At 34.9% G+C, this 14,733-nt stretch overlaps 1 pseudogene; it reads right to left on the bottom strand.

Moving 5' to 3' along the window:
• Positions 1–6,408: 6,408 nt before the first annotated feature.
• LOC120125778 lies at positions 6,409–14,150 on the bottom strand (annotated as a pseudogene).
• Positions 14,151–14,733: the final 583 nt, after the last annotated feature.

Here is a 14,733-nt window from a genome sequence, read left to right as displayed (position 1 = left end):
TGCACCTACGCTGTCACCACAACTTGTATAAGAATCCACTGAGTGGCATATAAAATCTATGTCCCGAATGACATCATCTGTGTCTCGAATGACCTATCCATAGGTCTCAAAGAACTTAGGTAACCCTTGACTCTTGGCATGACAATTATAACTATAGCTCTCATATCACATAACATGGACATTATCGTTAGGCTTCATATATTCATGTATTCATATCATTTCTTTTATGATCACATGTTTCTTCTCTTTTGTCACATATCACATGTATTTGTAACCATCAATCTCATATCATATAACATATGTTATTAAAGTATATTCACATAAATCACATGGCTTATCACATATATTTTCTCTCATATATCTCATGTCATGTCTCATATCTTATGATCATGTAAGAACATTACTTATTTTCATATGGCTCATAACATTTCATTTATAATCACATATATCATGTTCATATGATCTCTTATGTTCATATCATATATCTTATAAAAGATTCTTATATTATCATATATATCATTTATACTCATTCATAATTACACTAACATGTACTCACGTATATCGTATAACATAGGCAATAACCAATAACACACATATATCATATGAAACATATGATCATATCAATGAATCCATGCATTCTACTGTAGGAAATAGACTTGTCAATTCGAGCACTTATAACTCTTCCTGATCGATCCTATCTTGTTAACTCATCTGATACTTGCTTTCGTTTGATATCTATATAATGATACATTTAGTACAAATATTAGAATTCTAAACATCATGATTTGATCCTTAATTTCTTAGACTTAAAGAAAGGTCTAATTTCATTTTCCATTTGAAGTAGTATCGGTACCCAAGGTATGGTACCGATATTTCCCTAATTGTAGTATCGATACCAATTTGGGTATCGATACTCATTTTGCATTCGAAGTTCTTGTTTCAAAAATGGTACTGATACTATCCTTCCAGGTATCGATACCCCATGAACAATTTATAAATTTCTTTCTTATGGTATCGTTACTCATTCATAGGGTGTCGATACCCTCTCTCAATTTTGTCCCCTTTTCTCTTGGAAGTATCGGTACTGGATGAACCGTACCAAACCCCATGACTAGAATTCTTCTTTTTAACTCGAAAATTCACTCAAACTTACTTAATTCTTCTACCATAACCTCCTTTTAGTCCTTTAAGCTTAATTACTCTTATCCAAATCATCTTATAACCATATAACCCATCATTATTTTTAATAAATCAACTTAATTCTTGAAACCAAGAATCTTACAAAATTTCCAACATGTTTGTAATTCATTTCTATTACTTCTATACTTTTAATTATACCTTTTACAAGTCAAATATGACTTCTAAATCCATTTAATCCTTCTTTTTCCATAATTCAGTTAAAAACTCCTTTTACTCAATCTCTCATAACTTGAAATTCTTTTAGTATTAAGCCATCTTAAGCTTCCCTTAAGCTTACTTATCATCCCAAGAATAGAACCAACTCAAAACTTGCAAGAATTAGCCAACTAAAAACATTCTCACCTTAGCTATGGAGGCATGGGAAGAGAAGGAGAAGAAGCTTGCATTCTCCAGACTTTTCCTTTTTCCTTTCCCATATCCACGTGTTATATCCCTTAAAAAGAGAAAAATAAAAATATTCTCTATGAAAAGACCATAATACCCTTATTACTTTCAAACTTTACTATTAAATCCAACATCAAAATTCTCCAATTAAATCCCTGAATTTTTCAATTTTTCAAAATCTGACCTCAAATTTCAAAACATCCATTTTAATCACTAGCCCTGATTTTGGGGATGTTACAGAAGGAGTTTCCCTCTGACATAAACGGTGTGCTGGGATGAGATTTCTAGATGAGCATAAAACTCTCTGACCATTATCGGTGCTACAGCTTTAGAGTGGCGAGAAAACTTCTCCTAGTTTTGTTTTCAAATCACATCTATGACTTCCGGTCTGAATTATTCTTCGTTTTCTTATGGAAAAATGAAGCCATCCTCTAAATATACTTTTTGTTTTTGGAGGTTCTTGAATCGTGGCTCGGATTCAACTTTCTGGAAACGCTCAAAGCTTGGTGTTGGAGCTGGGTTTTTGGAGATTTGTTGAAGGGAAAATTTTTCTTTTTGAAGGTGAGAAAATGATGCACGATGAAGAAGATGGGATGGAAGTTAGCTTTTTCTGAAAAAAGTAATGGGTGGTTTTTTCGTGGTAATTTAGTCAAAATGAGAGTGAAAAAGATTTTGCATTGAATGCTTAACATCTGATTGGACTTAAAGTTGGGAAAATATACTCTTTCTCTTTACAATTGTCGCCCAAAACTTTCCTTGCCCTAGGGTTTCTCTTCCTTTCATGTGTGAGTTCTCACCCCATGCTGCCACGTGTACTTTGCATGCCTACAATAAAGAAAACATAAATAAAGTAAAACAAATAAATAGTGCATAAAATAACTTGATTTATTTATGTAAAAAATTCACATTTTCGTTGCCTAGGCAACGAATTTTGTTCAGGTGAGTAAGACAAACTCTTGGGCATTATATGCTGTTGATGTCAGTTTTTCGCACATGACTGGTGCTCCTTTGTATTCCTTTAGTCTCTGCCCGTTCACTTTGAAAATGGATCCATCGTCTCGGTTCTTAATCTCTATTGCTCCATTGTTATGGACTTGATGTACGATGAACGGTCCTGACCATCTTGATTTTAACTTGCCTGGGAATAATTTGAGTCTTGAATTATAGAGCAGTACTTGTTGTCCAGAATAAAATTACCTAGGAAATATTTTATGTCATGCCATTGTTTTGTTTTTTCTTTGAATAGGCGGGCATTTTCATAAGCTTTGGCTCTGAACTCATCCATTTTGTTCAATTCCAAGAGTCTTCTTTCTCCAACAAGCTGAGCATCCATGTTTAATTTCTTGATGGCCCAGTAAGATTTATGTTCAAGTTCCACAAGAAAATGGAATTCCTTATCGTAGACGAGTTTGAACGGGGACATTCCTAGCGTTGTCTTAAATGTTATGCGATAGGCCCATAGTGCTTCATCTAGCTTTGGCGACTAGTCCTTTCGACTTGGGTTGACCACTTTCTCAAGGATTTATTTGATTTTCCAATTACAGACTTTGGCTTGTCCATTAGTCTGGGGGTGATATGCCATAGTTACCCGATGACGTACTCCATATCGTTTCAGTACCTTCGCAATTAATTTATTATCAAAATGTGTGCCTTCATCACTAATGATAGCTCGCGGTGTTCCAAAACGTGTGAATATGTTCTTGTGCAAAAACTACAGCACGATCTTTGAGTCATTTTTAGGTGTTGCGATGGTTTCCACCCATTTGGGCACATAATCTACTGCCTTGAAATGTATAAATCTCTAAAAGAATTAGGAAAGGGTCCCATGAAATCTATCCCCCATACGTCGAAAAGTTCAACCTCCAGAATGTTTTGCCATGGAATCTCATGTCTTTTTGATATGTTCCATTTTCGTTGGCATCTATCACATGACTTGTAAAATTCATGTGCATCTTTGAACAAGGTTGGCCAATAAAATTCGGATTGAAGAACCTTCAACACTGTTCTCATCCCACCAAAATGTTCTCCATATGGTGATGAGTGACATTGAAAGAGAATTTCTTTGTGCTCTTCTTCTGGGACACATCTTTTGATTATTTGGTCTCCACACTGTTTGAATAGGAATGGTTCATCCCAATAGTAATGTCGCACATCATGTCGAAACTTTTTTCGGCCTTGGCTAGATAAATCTGGAGGCACAATACAACTAATAAGAAAGTTGACTATCTCACCATACCACGGCACAGCCGTGACAAAAAAAATTGTCATCAGGGAAATCCTCTTGAATCTCTATCATGTCATGACAATTATTTTTGTTATCTAGTCTAGACAAATGATCTGCTACTTGATTTTCTGTACCCTTTCTATCAATGACCTCTAAATCAAACTCTTGTAGTAATAATATCCATCTGATTAGCCTAGGCTTTGTATCTTTTTTATTGATCAAATATTTAATGGTTGAGTGATCTGTATGCACAATCACTTTAGTGCCTATGAGATATGACCTAAACTTATTGAATGTAAATACTACTACAGGAAGTTCTTTTTCAATGGTTGTATAGTTTACTTATGCATCATTAAGAGTGCGACTAGCATAGTAGATAACATGAAAGAATTTACTTTTTCGTTGGCATAGCACAGCTCTAACTGCATAATTACTAGCATCGCACATGAGCTCGAAAAGTTCGTTCCAGTCATGTGGAACAACAATTGGTGTTGCTGAAAGTTTTTTTCTTCAAATTTGTAAAGGCATTCAAACAATCGTCATTAAATACAAATTATTGATTTTGTTGAAGTAAAAGACACAAGGGTTTTGATATTTGAGAAAAATATTTTATGAACCGCCTCTAGAAGCCTTCATGTTAAAGGAAATTGCGTACGCCTCTCACATTGGTGGGCGGAGGTAGGTTTACGATTACTTACACCTTGGCTCTATCGACTTCAATGCCTTAACAAGAAATTTTGTGACCCAACACTATTCCCTCGATTACCATAAAATGGCATTTCTCCCAATTTAGTACTAGGTTGGCTTCTTCACATCGTTTCAGTACTTTGGATAAATTACCGAGACATCGGTTGAAATTGTCTCCTGAGACGGAGAAGTCATCCACAAATATTTTCATGCACTCTTCCACCATATCTGAAAAAATGGCCATCATCTATCTCTGGAAAGTAGCTGGGGCGTTACACAGCCCGAACGACATTCGTCTAAATGCATAGGTACCATATGGACATGTGAAAGTAGTTTTCACTTGATCCTCTGGTGCTATGGCTATTTGATTTATCCTGAATATCCATCAAGGAAGCAGTAAAATGCTTTTCCTGCTAGCCTATCAAGCATTTGGTCAATAAAAAGGAGGGAAAATGGTCTTTCATTGTGGCTTTATTGAGCTTACTATAGTCCATACATATTTACCAGCCCATGACTATTCTAGTAGTTAAAAGGTCATCATTTTTGTTTTTAACCAAGGTCACACCACCCTTCTTTGGCACGCATTGCACCGGACTGACCCATGCACTATCGAATAAAGGATAAATCACTCCCGCATCCAGCCATTTTATGATTTCCTTCATGACTACCTTCTTCATGATCGAATTGAGTCTTCTTTGTGGTTCCACCGAAGTACTATGGTTGTCTTTTAATTTTATCTTGTGCATGCATATGGTAGGGTTGATTCCCTTCAAGTCTGTCATTGTCCATCCGAGAGCCTTTTTGTGCTGCGACAAAACATTTAACATACTATTCTCTTATTTGGAGGTTAGATTGGTAGAAATTATTACTGGTAAACTTTCATCACTACCTAGGTAGGCATATTTCAAATGTGATGGTAAAGTTTTAAATTCCAATTTAGGTGCATGTAGTAGAGATGATTCTGGGGGGCTAACTTCATTAAAATCTAAGGGTTCGAATTTCATACCTGATCTAGTATGAAGGAAACTAGATTGTTCCTCTGACTCTCCTTCATAATATGCCTTGGTGTCGTTAGCAGGGAACCCGTTTAGTGCTTTATTCAGATTGTTGTTCCCAAGGCAATAGTTCTCAGAATCGTCTTCCAAAAATATTTCACTTGGGTCATGATATTCGTGTTTATACGTCATGCTTATTGAGTCGTGGAATAGAGTATTGTATTCATCTACCTTTAAAAATTCATCGTGGCCAAGAATTGTCTATTCCCCTATTGAGAGTCCATGTCTCTAATTCATTGGCATTCTTTTTAATCGTCCACATATTTCATGGAGTTGAATACATTGATTGTGACGCTTTGCTCTCCTACCCGTATTGTGAATTCTCCATTCTCGCAATCTATTAAGATTCGTCCAGTGGATAAAAAGGGTCATCCAAGGATGATAGGTTTATTTTCATCATCTTCGTAGTCCAAGATAAGGAAATCAACTGGAAATATGAATTTTTCCACCTTCACAATGACATCTTCTATTCTGCCCTCAGGACGCATATAAGACCGATCAGCTAAATGTGGGATAATTATGGTTGGGCAAACGTTATATCTTTCTAGTTTTAAAAATATGGACTTTGGTATTAAATTTACGCTTGACCCTAAGTCAACAAGAGCTCGTCCTACAAAGTTATTACCAATTAAACATGGTATTACAAAACTGCCAGGGTTTTTTGTTTTGGTGGGAGTTTACTCACTCTAGAGAAGATTTATATTGTCGTGGCAACATTTTTTACTTTATAACGATGTCTTTTAGAAACTTAGCATAGGAAGGCATTTTCTAAATGGCTTTAAGTAAAGGCTCTTTGATATACAAATGATCCAGAACATCAACAAATTTCTTGAACTGGATATCATCATTATGTTTCTTTCATCGTTGAGGGAACGGTGCTGGAGGTCTCACGTCATCTGCTATTGGTGTTGAAGAATCTTTCGCCTTGGCCATAAATTTCCCATTATCTGTTTGTTGATTTTCAGAGCCTTCATCATTTTCCTTCTTTTCAGACAATTCATCCTTCTCTGAATCTTTGGCTTGATCTTCTGGTTGTATAATGCCTTGTGAGAATTGTTCAACTGTTCTCCCCCAAACTTGTCATTCTGGTTAACCTGTGTTCCACTCCTTAGTGTAAGTACATTGCACTGCTCTTTTCCATGATGTTTAGTGATTTTAGTATAACTAGGGAGATTTCCTTATGGGCGGGAATATAATACCGTGGCAATTTGACCCACTTGGTTCTCCAATGCTCTCAGGGATGAATTATGGCTTTGCAAAAGAGTTGTTTGACTTTGCAACAAATTTCCTTGGTTTTTTATTGTTGATGAGTGCTCTACATCAGGGTCTTTATTGAATCCATGAAATCTTTTTTCGAGGCAATGAATTCATGCAATGAAACTTCCAAGGAGTTAGAATTAGAATTGGTATTAGAGGAAGAAGTTGTACCTTTAGTGTTTTGCCAGGGCAGCTGATGATGATGATTCTGAAAATGTTAATGGTCCAAGTTACTCTGTTGTGGCCTACTGTAATTCACTGCTTGACTGTTATTTTTTCCTTAATTGCCCCATGAAAAATTTGGATATTGTCTCCAGCCAGGATTATATGTATTTGAGTGGGGGTTATTATTGCTTCGGTTGTAATTGCCCACAAAATTGGTAGACTCATGGTTTTCTAGACATTCACTCTCATGATGATTGTCGTAACAAAATATGAATGCATTACTGGTTGTCTTGACTTCTCTCACCTCATTAGGACACTGCAAATTTTTCAACATATTAGTTATGGAAGAATGTTGAGCAGCTACTGAATCCTTATCCTCAATTTCATATGCTCCAGATATTTTTCTGTCGGTTCCCAGTCTTGTAGTTTGGAATTGATTGTCATTATTTACTATCCTATCGAGGATATCAAAAGCTTCCTCGGGTGATTTGTCAATTAAGGTGCCATTTGCTGAGGCATCTAACATCATTCGAGTAGGTGCATTAACTCCGTTGTAAACCATCACTACTTGAGTCCAGTCATGAAATATGTGGTTCACACACTTGTGAAGTAAACTTTTATACCTATCCCAACATTCGTATATTGATTCATCATCTCCTTGGTGAAAACATGCAATATCATTGTGAAGTTGTGTATTTATATTGGGTGGATTGTATCAAAGTAGAAAACTTTTGCATAAATCTGCCCAAGATTCCATTGAGCCTGAAGGAACTCCACTGAGCCAAGCTCTTGCTCTATCGCATAGGGAATAAGGAAAAGTTTAAGTTTAAGCATGTCTTCGTGCACACCTTCTTATCAGAATGAATCGAACACTTTAAGGAAGGCACGAATATGTTGTATAGCATCCTTATTAGGTGAACCACCAAATTAATCGATGAAATTTAGCATGTTAAACATCACCGGTTTAAGCTCAAAATGGGTTGCTTGTATCTCATGTGCCACAATGTCTGGATTGAGATCATCAAGAATTAGATTCAAGTGATCTCGTATTGCTCGTGCTCGTGGTCTTGCAACTTCTTGCTGAAGATTAATTGTTGCATCAAGATCTGTCTTATCTCCCATATTGTTGCCTTGAAATTATATTTGGTTCATATACTCTCTAGTTCGTTGGTTATATCGTCTTTTTCTGAACGAATGTTCAATTTTAGGGTCAAATGGTTCCAATGGTTTTCCAGCGGATCTCAAGGTCATGCAATGATAAAAACCTACAAACGAAAATAAAAACTTAAAATGCGTTAAACTAACTAAATATAGGGTGACAAGAAAAACTTATTATGGCGAAAAATAAAAATTTCGTCAGATGCCAATCCACAGAAACGGCGCCAAAAACTTGATCGCTTGTAAATGTATATGCTAAGGCAAGCAATTATGTACAAGTATACACAATCGAATCAAGTAATATAGGGTAAATGAGTTATCATCTCCTTAGAGATTTGTCGAATATTTTTAAACTTCACCACAACCAGAACTAGTTGTCACAAGCTAATTCCTACAATCTTGTCAAACTAGAAAACTATTAGTAATAAAACAAAACAAGGAAATATTGTAAAGTATAATTTCTGGAAAAGTTTGGTCGAGACAAAATAAATATGCAAAACTATCGAATTAAAATAAAGCAAAGACAAACGTTGATTCAAATATATTCAAAACAACCTCACATATTCAGACCTTTCACAATGCACTCATGCTATTCTTTTGTTATGACAAGTAATTATTCTAAGTTTAGAATGAATAATTATGACATCCTTAAACTGCCCGACAAGATTACTAAGTATTCTTAGACAATTGCTATAGCAATACTACTCAGCGTTAACTACAACCCTTGGTTTGTTAGAATGTTGTTGTAGCAATACCTCTCAGTGGAAACTATATTCGTTGTCTATCCTACTCTAGCGTCTATCTCTTTTAGTCGATTAAAACCCACTCCTTATCTCTAAGGTAGACAAGTTAGAACATCACCATCTCGGATCTATTCCAATGTTCACGTAGATCTATCTTAATTTTATCGAATCTAAGAATCAATATCTAGACAAAAGGCAATCTCTCGACGCTCTTACAATGTCAAGATGTTTTTACCTAGACCCAAGGCAATCTCTCGAAACTCTTACTGTGTCAAGGCAAAATATTTAAACAATGAACAAAATAGTCATGAGCAAAATCATAATTCATCATTCATAAAGCAGAAAATAATTGTTTAGGCAAAACAAAGATTAACATCAAGTAAGACAGTTCATGGTGTTATCAAAAAGTCAACCAAGTATCATCATTTTAATACAACCCCAAATACGTAAAGAAATTAAGAACAAAGGAAGAACGACTCCCAAAACCAGGGGCTATGTCATGACAATTCTGATCAGCACCGCGCCTACCCTGGCGGGCAGCCTCTCTCGAGACATGACTGTCGTTCTGCTACAGTCTGGCTATGGAGGACACCAAGGAATGACTTCAAGTAAAGCTCTTCTAACTTCCTTGCCTCCTTTGTTGGCGGTTGTGGCTAAGTATTTATAAAGGGAAATCTCCTAGGGTTTCGCATAAGTGAAGATTCCCTAGATACCCGTTATTGTCTTGTCCATGCTAAAAAGGGAAAGAAGGTTGGCCAGAATATTGAGGGCTTGCTTGCACGTGAGGGAAGTCGTACAGCCGGTATGTGACATAGGTGATTTCGTCATCTCCACTTCAGACTTTCAATATAAACCTTGCTTTGACGAGATAAATCTACTCCTCACTTTCATCAACTTCTCTATTTCATTGGCCCTTACAAATTACATTGTCGCAACTGAAATGCTCTTCCCAAGTAAATTTCTTGCACATACACAATCCACACAGACCCTTTCTCCTCAGCAGCATCAGTTAAACCAAATAAATCTTGCCAAAGCAAAACTTGTCCACCATAAATAAACATAACCTAAATGCAACTAATATGTTGTGCATACTTTGTTTAGACGAGTAATAACTTAAGTAAAAAGACTAGAAATAGAGTATTTTATGGAGTTATCAGTTACTGATTTACTAAATATTTTAATTGTTCAATATTCTGACTTACTAATGTATTGATTTACAGTTTATGAATTATGGCTACATGATATGTGCTCTCTGGTTATATGTTTTCACTAGAAAATATAATTATGCCTAATTTATGGATCATGGAAATTACTGGTTACTATATGAACCGATTTATTGGGATACTATCTGGGTAGGATTCTGGAGGATGGAGGTTCAGCTCTGATCAAGCAAGTAAATCCTTATGGATATAAGGTGAGACTTGGGTAGGCTCTAAGGCCCCAAGGTATTCCCTTGGGTAGGCTCTTAGGCCCCAAGTACACATTTGGGTAGGCTCTATGGCCTCAATGGCCTAGGGTAAATCCTTATGGATGCATTTCTGGGGAACTTCATATCGGTGTTCGGTTAGAGTGTATTATTTTGGTCTTAAAATATGTTTTAAATTGTTGATATTTTAAAAGATATGTACATTTTCTCTGGTTTTTTTGGAACACACTATACTTTTCATGTCAATCTCCTAAATCTGTCTCTCTGAATATTTCCTTTAGATTTTAATTTTTGGATGGTTACCTGAAAAAATAATTAATGAAATCTGAACTCGTCGCTAGAATTTGAAGATGTTTGTATCGTTAAGAAAATTTATACTTTACCTTATACCCGATGGCCTATTGCATTCATCTAGTAGTTCTGTATTACTGAGCTTTCCAAAGCTCACTCTATTACTTACCATTTTAGGTTAAAGAGTTTGATCTTGTGCTTTTATCGACATCAGTAAAGGAGTTCCACCGGCATTGCTTGTGGAGTACGGTGCATGAAATTAGAGGGCATGTAGGTTGTATTGTGTTTTTATATTCGAGTCTGAAACTTGTTTTATTACTGGATATTGCTGAATTTTATTTTTAATATATAAATGGTTTTATGAACTTATATTTTATCTATAAATTATTTTACAGATTTAAATAGATTAACAAAAATTTAAAATTTTTCAGAATTTTCAGTATGGGTCGCTCCGATGACCATAATGTGACACCCCATATCAGATCACCCGTATCAGTTTGAAGGTGTTACAAATAAAATAAGATCTGAGATGTTTTGGCTAATATGGTTTTGGATTGTCCATAATTTCTTTGATTAATATCTGAGATGATACCAAGGAGATTGTTTTGTTCATCATCGACTTAGTTAGAATTTTTCAAATATTTGAATAATTTGAATTGAGTTTTTTTTATCTTTTCTGTGGTATGTGACAATACTAATTTTGATATTGATCGTTAATCTTATGTGTTTATTTTATATTTTTACTTTCTTATATCATGTCGTTATTTCTCATTTGTTTTTTCAATTTTTAATAATTTTGTTTTTATGGCGTGTTTTCCTTTGTTTGTATGATATATTTTTCCTTTGACACGTTTTTGTTTGTTTGCCTATTTTTTGTTTATCTTTTTTTAGAGTTGAATTTTACATTCCCCTAGGCTAATCAAGGTGACGCTTATTTGTATTACTGTTGATCATCCTTGCTTTGGACGATCAGATTGGATTTGGATACGTGGTCTATGTTCATGGATAGTTTTCTCACGTCGCTTATCTCTGATTTGCGGTTTTGTCAGTAGTCTTTTAATAATTTGATCCCTTTTTTATTCATTTGTTGGTACAGTCATATTTGTTTGTATTTATCTTTTGATTGAGTTTTTAAACTTTTTTTTCTTTTTATGATCTCAAGTGACTAATTTCTTGTGTCAATTGTTATAAGAAAATGTTTACAGTTATAATTGTAATAATTTAGATTTTATTATTTTTAATAAAATTAACTTCTTTTACGAAATAAATGATAACATTGATATCGAATTTTTTTGGAACCAATAGTGAAAAAAGAAACTTAACTTCACATTAATGACCATATATGTAATTTATTCAAATAAAAAATACCGGTGAAGGAATTAATCCAATACAAGAGGCTATGTTTTTTTAGTTGCCCTCTCGGTCTCCAATGATTTGCCTTGATTAATATGGAACAACCCGATTCGCACGCCTAATTTTGGTGGGTGAGTCTCCCAACGGAGATTTTCTGCATACACAGACTCAAACTCAAGACCTGCTTAAACAATATCAAGTTGTTTACCACTTAAACCATCTCGTTGGTAGAGATTATATTTTTTGGTGTTCTAACTGCTATTTCCTTTGAGATACAATAAGCAGTGGTCATGATAATGATCATAGGATTAAAACCAACAGCACTTGTTCTAACTGCTATTCCCTTCGAGATACAATAAGCAGTGGTCATGATAATGATCATAGGATTAAAACCAACAGCACTTGGCAGAACGCTTGGATCACAAACATACAATCCTTCGGCTTCCCAAATATCCCCATGTTCATCAATCGCACCATCTTTTTCATTAATCCCCATCCTACAACTCCCCATATGGTGTGCACAGCTGGGAACGGTCCAGTTTTCAACACCCGACGATGGTCCGCCTTCTGCCGAGACCGTGTCTAAAAACTCGTCCAACTCCTTGTCACTTACCCCTTTGCATTTCATTCTTTGTCGGTTGCTCTGATAAGTCCCAACCTCGACTGCCTCGACTGCTACTAGAACCCTCAACGATTGTCTGATCCCGGCTCAAATGTTGTCCCGGTCTGACTTTTCAAACTTGTACGTTATCCATCCGTTGGTACTAACTTTTCCGGACCCTAGATCCCTTATTATCGTAAACATGGTAGCAATTCTCGAGAATTTTAGCATCATTTGTTTGATGTCGAGACCGGACACCCAAGGGCACGAAGCGATGAATTGCCCTGGCCCCATTAATGGAGTTTCGATAATGGCTTGCAGTTTGTTGTTTGGTCTCAAAAGTTTATGAACTGATGTGATGATCCCACCATCCATGGACTTCCCTTTGAGGTCGGAATCGGAATCCGGGAAGTAAACCCATGTCATTGTGACCGGATGGAGATGAAGATTCCAACTGATGTTCGTATTCATAAGCCGACTCGAATGCATCAAAAGAGGTGTGTGGATTGTCCCACAGGCCGAGATTGTTACTTTCGCTTCTATTTACAGTTTCTTCGTGATGTTTTGGTTCGAAGATGTTGAAAAACACTCAAACACTTCATGTTCATTATGTTGTTATGTTCCAACACCAACCTCTCTGCTTTGCAGGCTGTTAAAATGACTGCACCACTGTTAACAGCATCGACAAGCCATTTTCTATCACTCCCTTTCTTGTCTCCTCTTCTACAACCGTACCCACAAGATCCGCAGTAATGACCGTCGGAAAAATTCCGCGACACATTTTCGACATCAAGACCGAGATTTCGACTTGATTTTGGAAGCTGTCCATTTTATAACCTTCCGTGACACCGAGCCTCTTCCAAACGATACCCATGGCCGAAACATACTCCTTGCTCCCGAGAACCGAGATTTTACATTCCTCAGCCCATTCCCAAAGCACCGGTAATGGTGTTCTTATACAAGCCGACCAATTAACGGCCCAGCCACCACATACTGTGAACCTACAAATAAAGACAATATAAGATTTTATGTAAAGGTTGAACTTAAAATTTTAAATGGTTCGAAATTATAAAATTTTAAAAGTACAAAATTAAATTATCTATAGAAACTATATTTTTTGCATTCTAGTCATTATTCAAGAAAATTCAAAAAATAAACCCTAATCAATTGAGATTATTATAAACTTAAATTATTAATTTAGAAATTTGATTCGAATATTAAAAAATAAATTTTTGATCTTAAAAAATTACTCAACCGGTTTTAAGAGCGTTACAACCCTTATCTTTATTCTTTTTCACAGTAGACAATTACATAAAAATGTCAAATTATGTGAATTATAAAATTTATTATAATTTAACGTGATTTTTTTCATAAAATGTTATTCGATCCCTAGAGTTTTGTGTAATTGGATAATTACAAAAAATATTATACAACTTTAATAATTTGTATAATTTGATAATATTTTTTGTAATCGTATAGTTCGACTAGATAGATATAAATAAAATTAAGAATGCTTTTGCATATATTACTTATCATAAACTTGCAACACAATATAACATAAAGTTTTGATTCTAAACTTTATAACTTAAATAATCCTCCACGTCATTTTGTCTGCTCACTAAAAAACTAGGGAATCAATTTTATATTTAATTTGCTATAGCAATATTGGTCTGTTTGTAAAAAAAAATTAATTTACTCATCATCGAAATTAAAAGAAATCTCAAAAAAATATCAATTTTTAAATTTTTCTTATCAATCTTTAAATTAATTCATGAACAATATCAAAAGTTTCAATTCTAATATTATGAATGAATAAATTGATCAATTTATTATAAATTGAATACATATGTTTCTTTCAATCAGATCATTTTACAACATTTGATTCCAAACTTATAAAATACTTTAACCCAGCCTCTTAAAGAAGGAATAGGCAGCCAAGTGCGGAACTTGGTCATAGAGCTTGGAGGGGCCAATTTAAAATTTAAAAAATTTAGAGGTTTAAATTAAAAATTAAAAATTTTGAAGGGCACCGTTTACATTTTAAAAAAAAATTGGGGTATAACTAAAATTTTTTGAAATTTTGAGAGGCTTAATGATAATTTTTAAAAATTATGTGAGGGGTTTAATTAAGAATATTTAAAAAATTTAAGAATTAATATGAATTTTTAAAAATTTTCTGGGGACCAAAG

Source organism: Hibiscus syriacus, unplaced genomic scaffold, assembly GCF_006381635.1.
Source record: "Hibiscus syriacus cultivar Baekdansim isolate YM2019G1 unplaced genomic scaffold, ASM638163v2 tig00110443_pilon, whole genome shotgun sequence".
Classification (NCBI taxonomy): Eukaryota; Viridiplantae; Streptophyta; class Magnoliopsida; order Malvales; family Malvaceae; genus Hibiscus; species Hibiscus syriacus.
The sequence above is the reverse complement of the archived record's forward strand: the minus strand, read 5'-3'. Positions and strand labels throughout refer to the sequence as shown.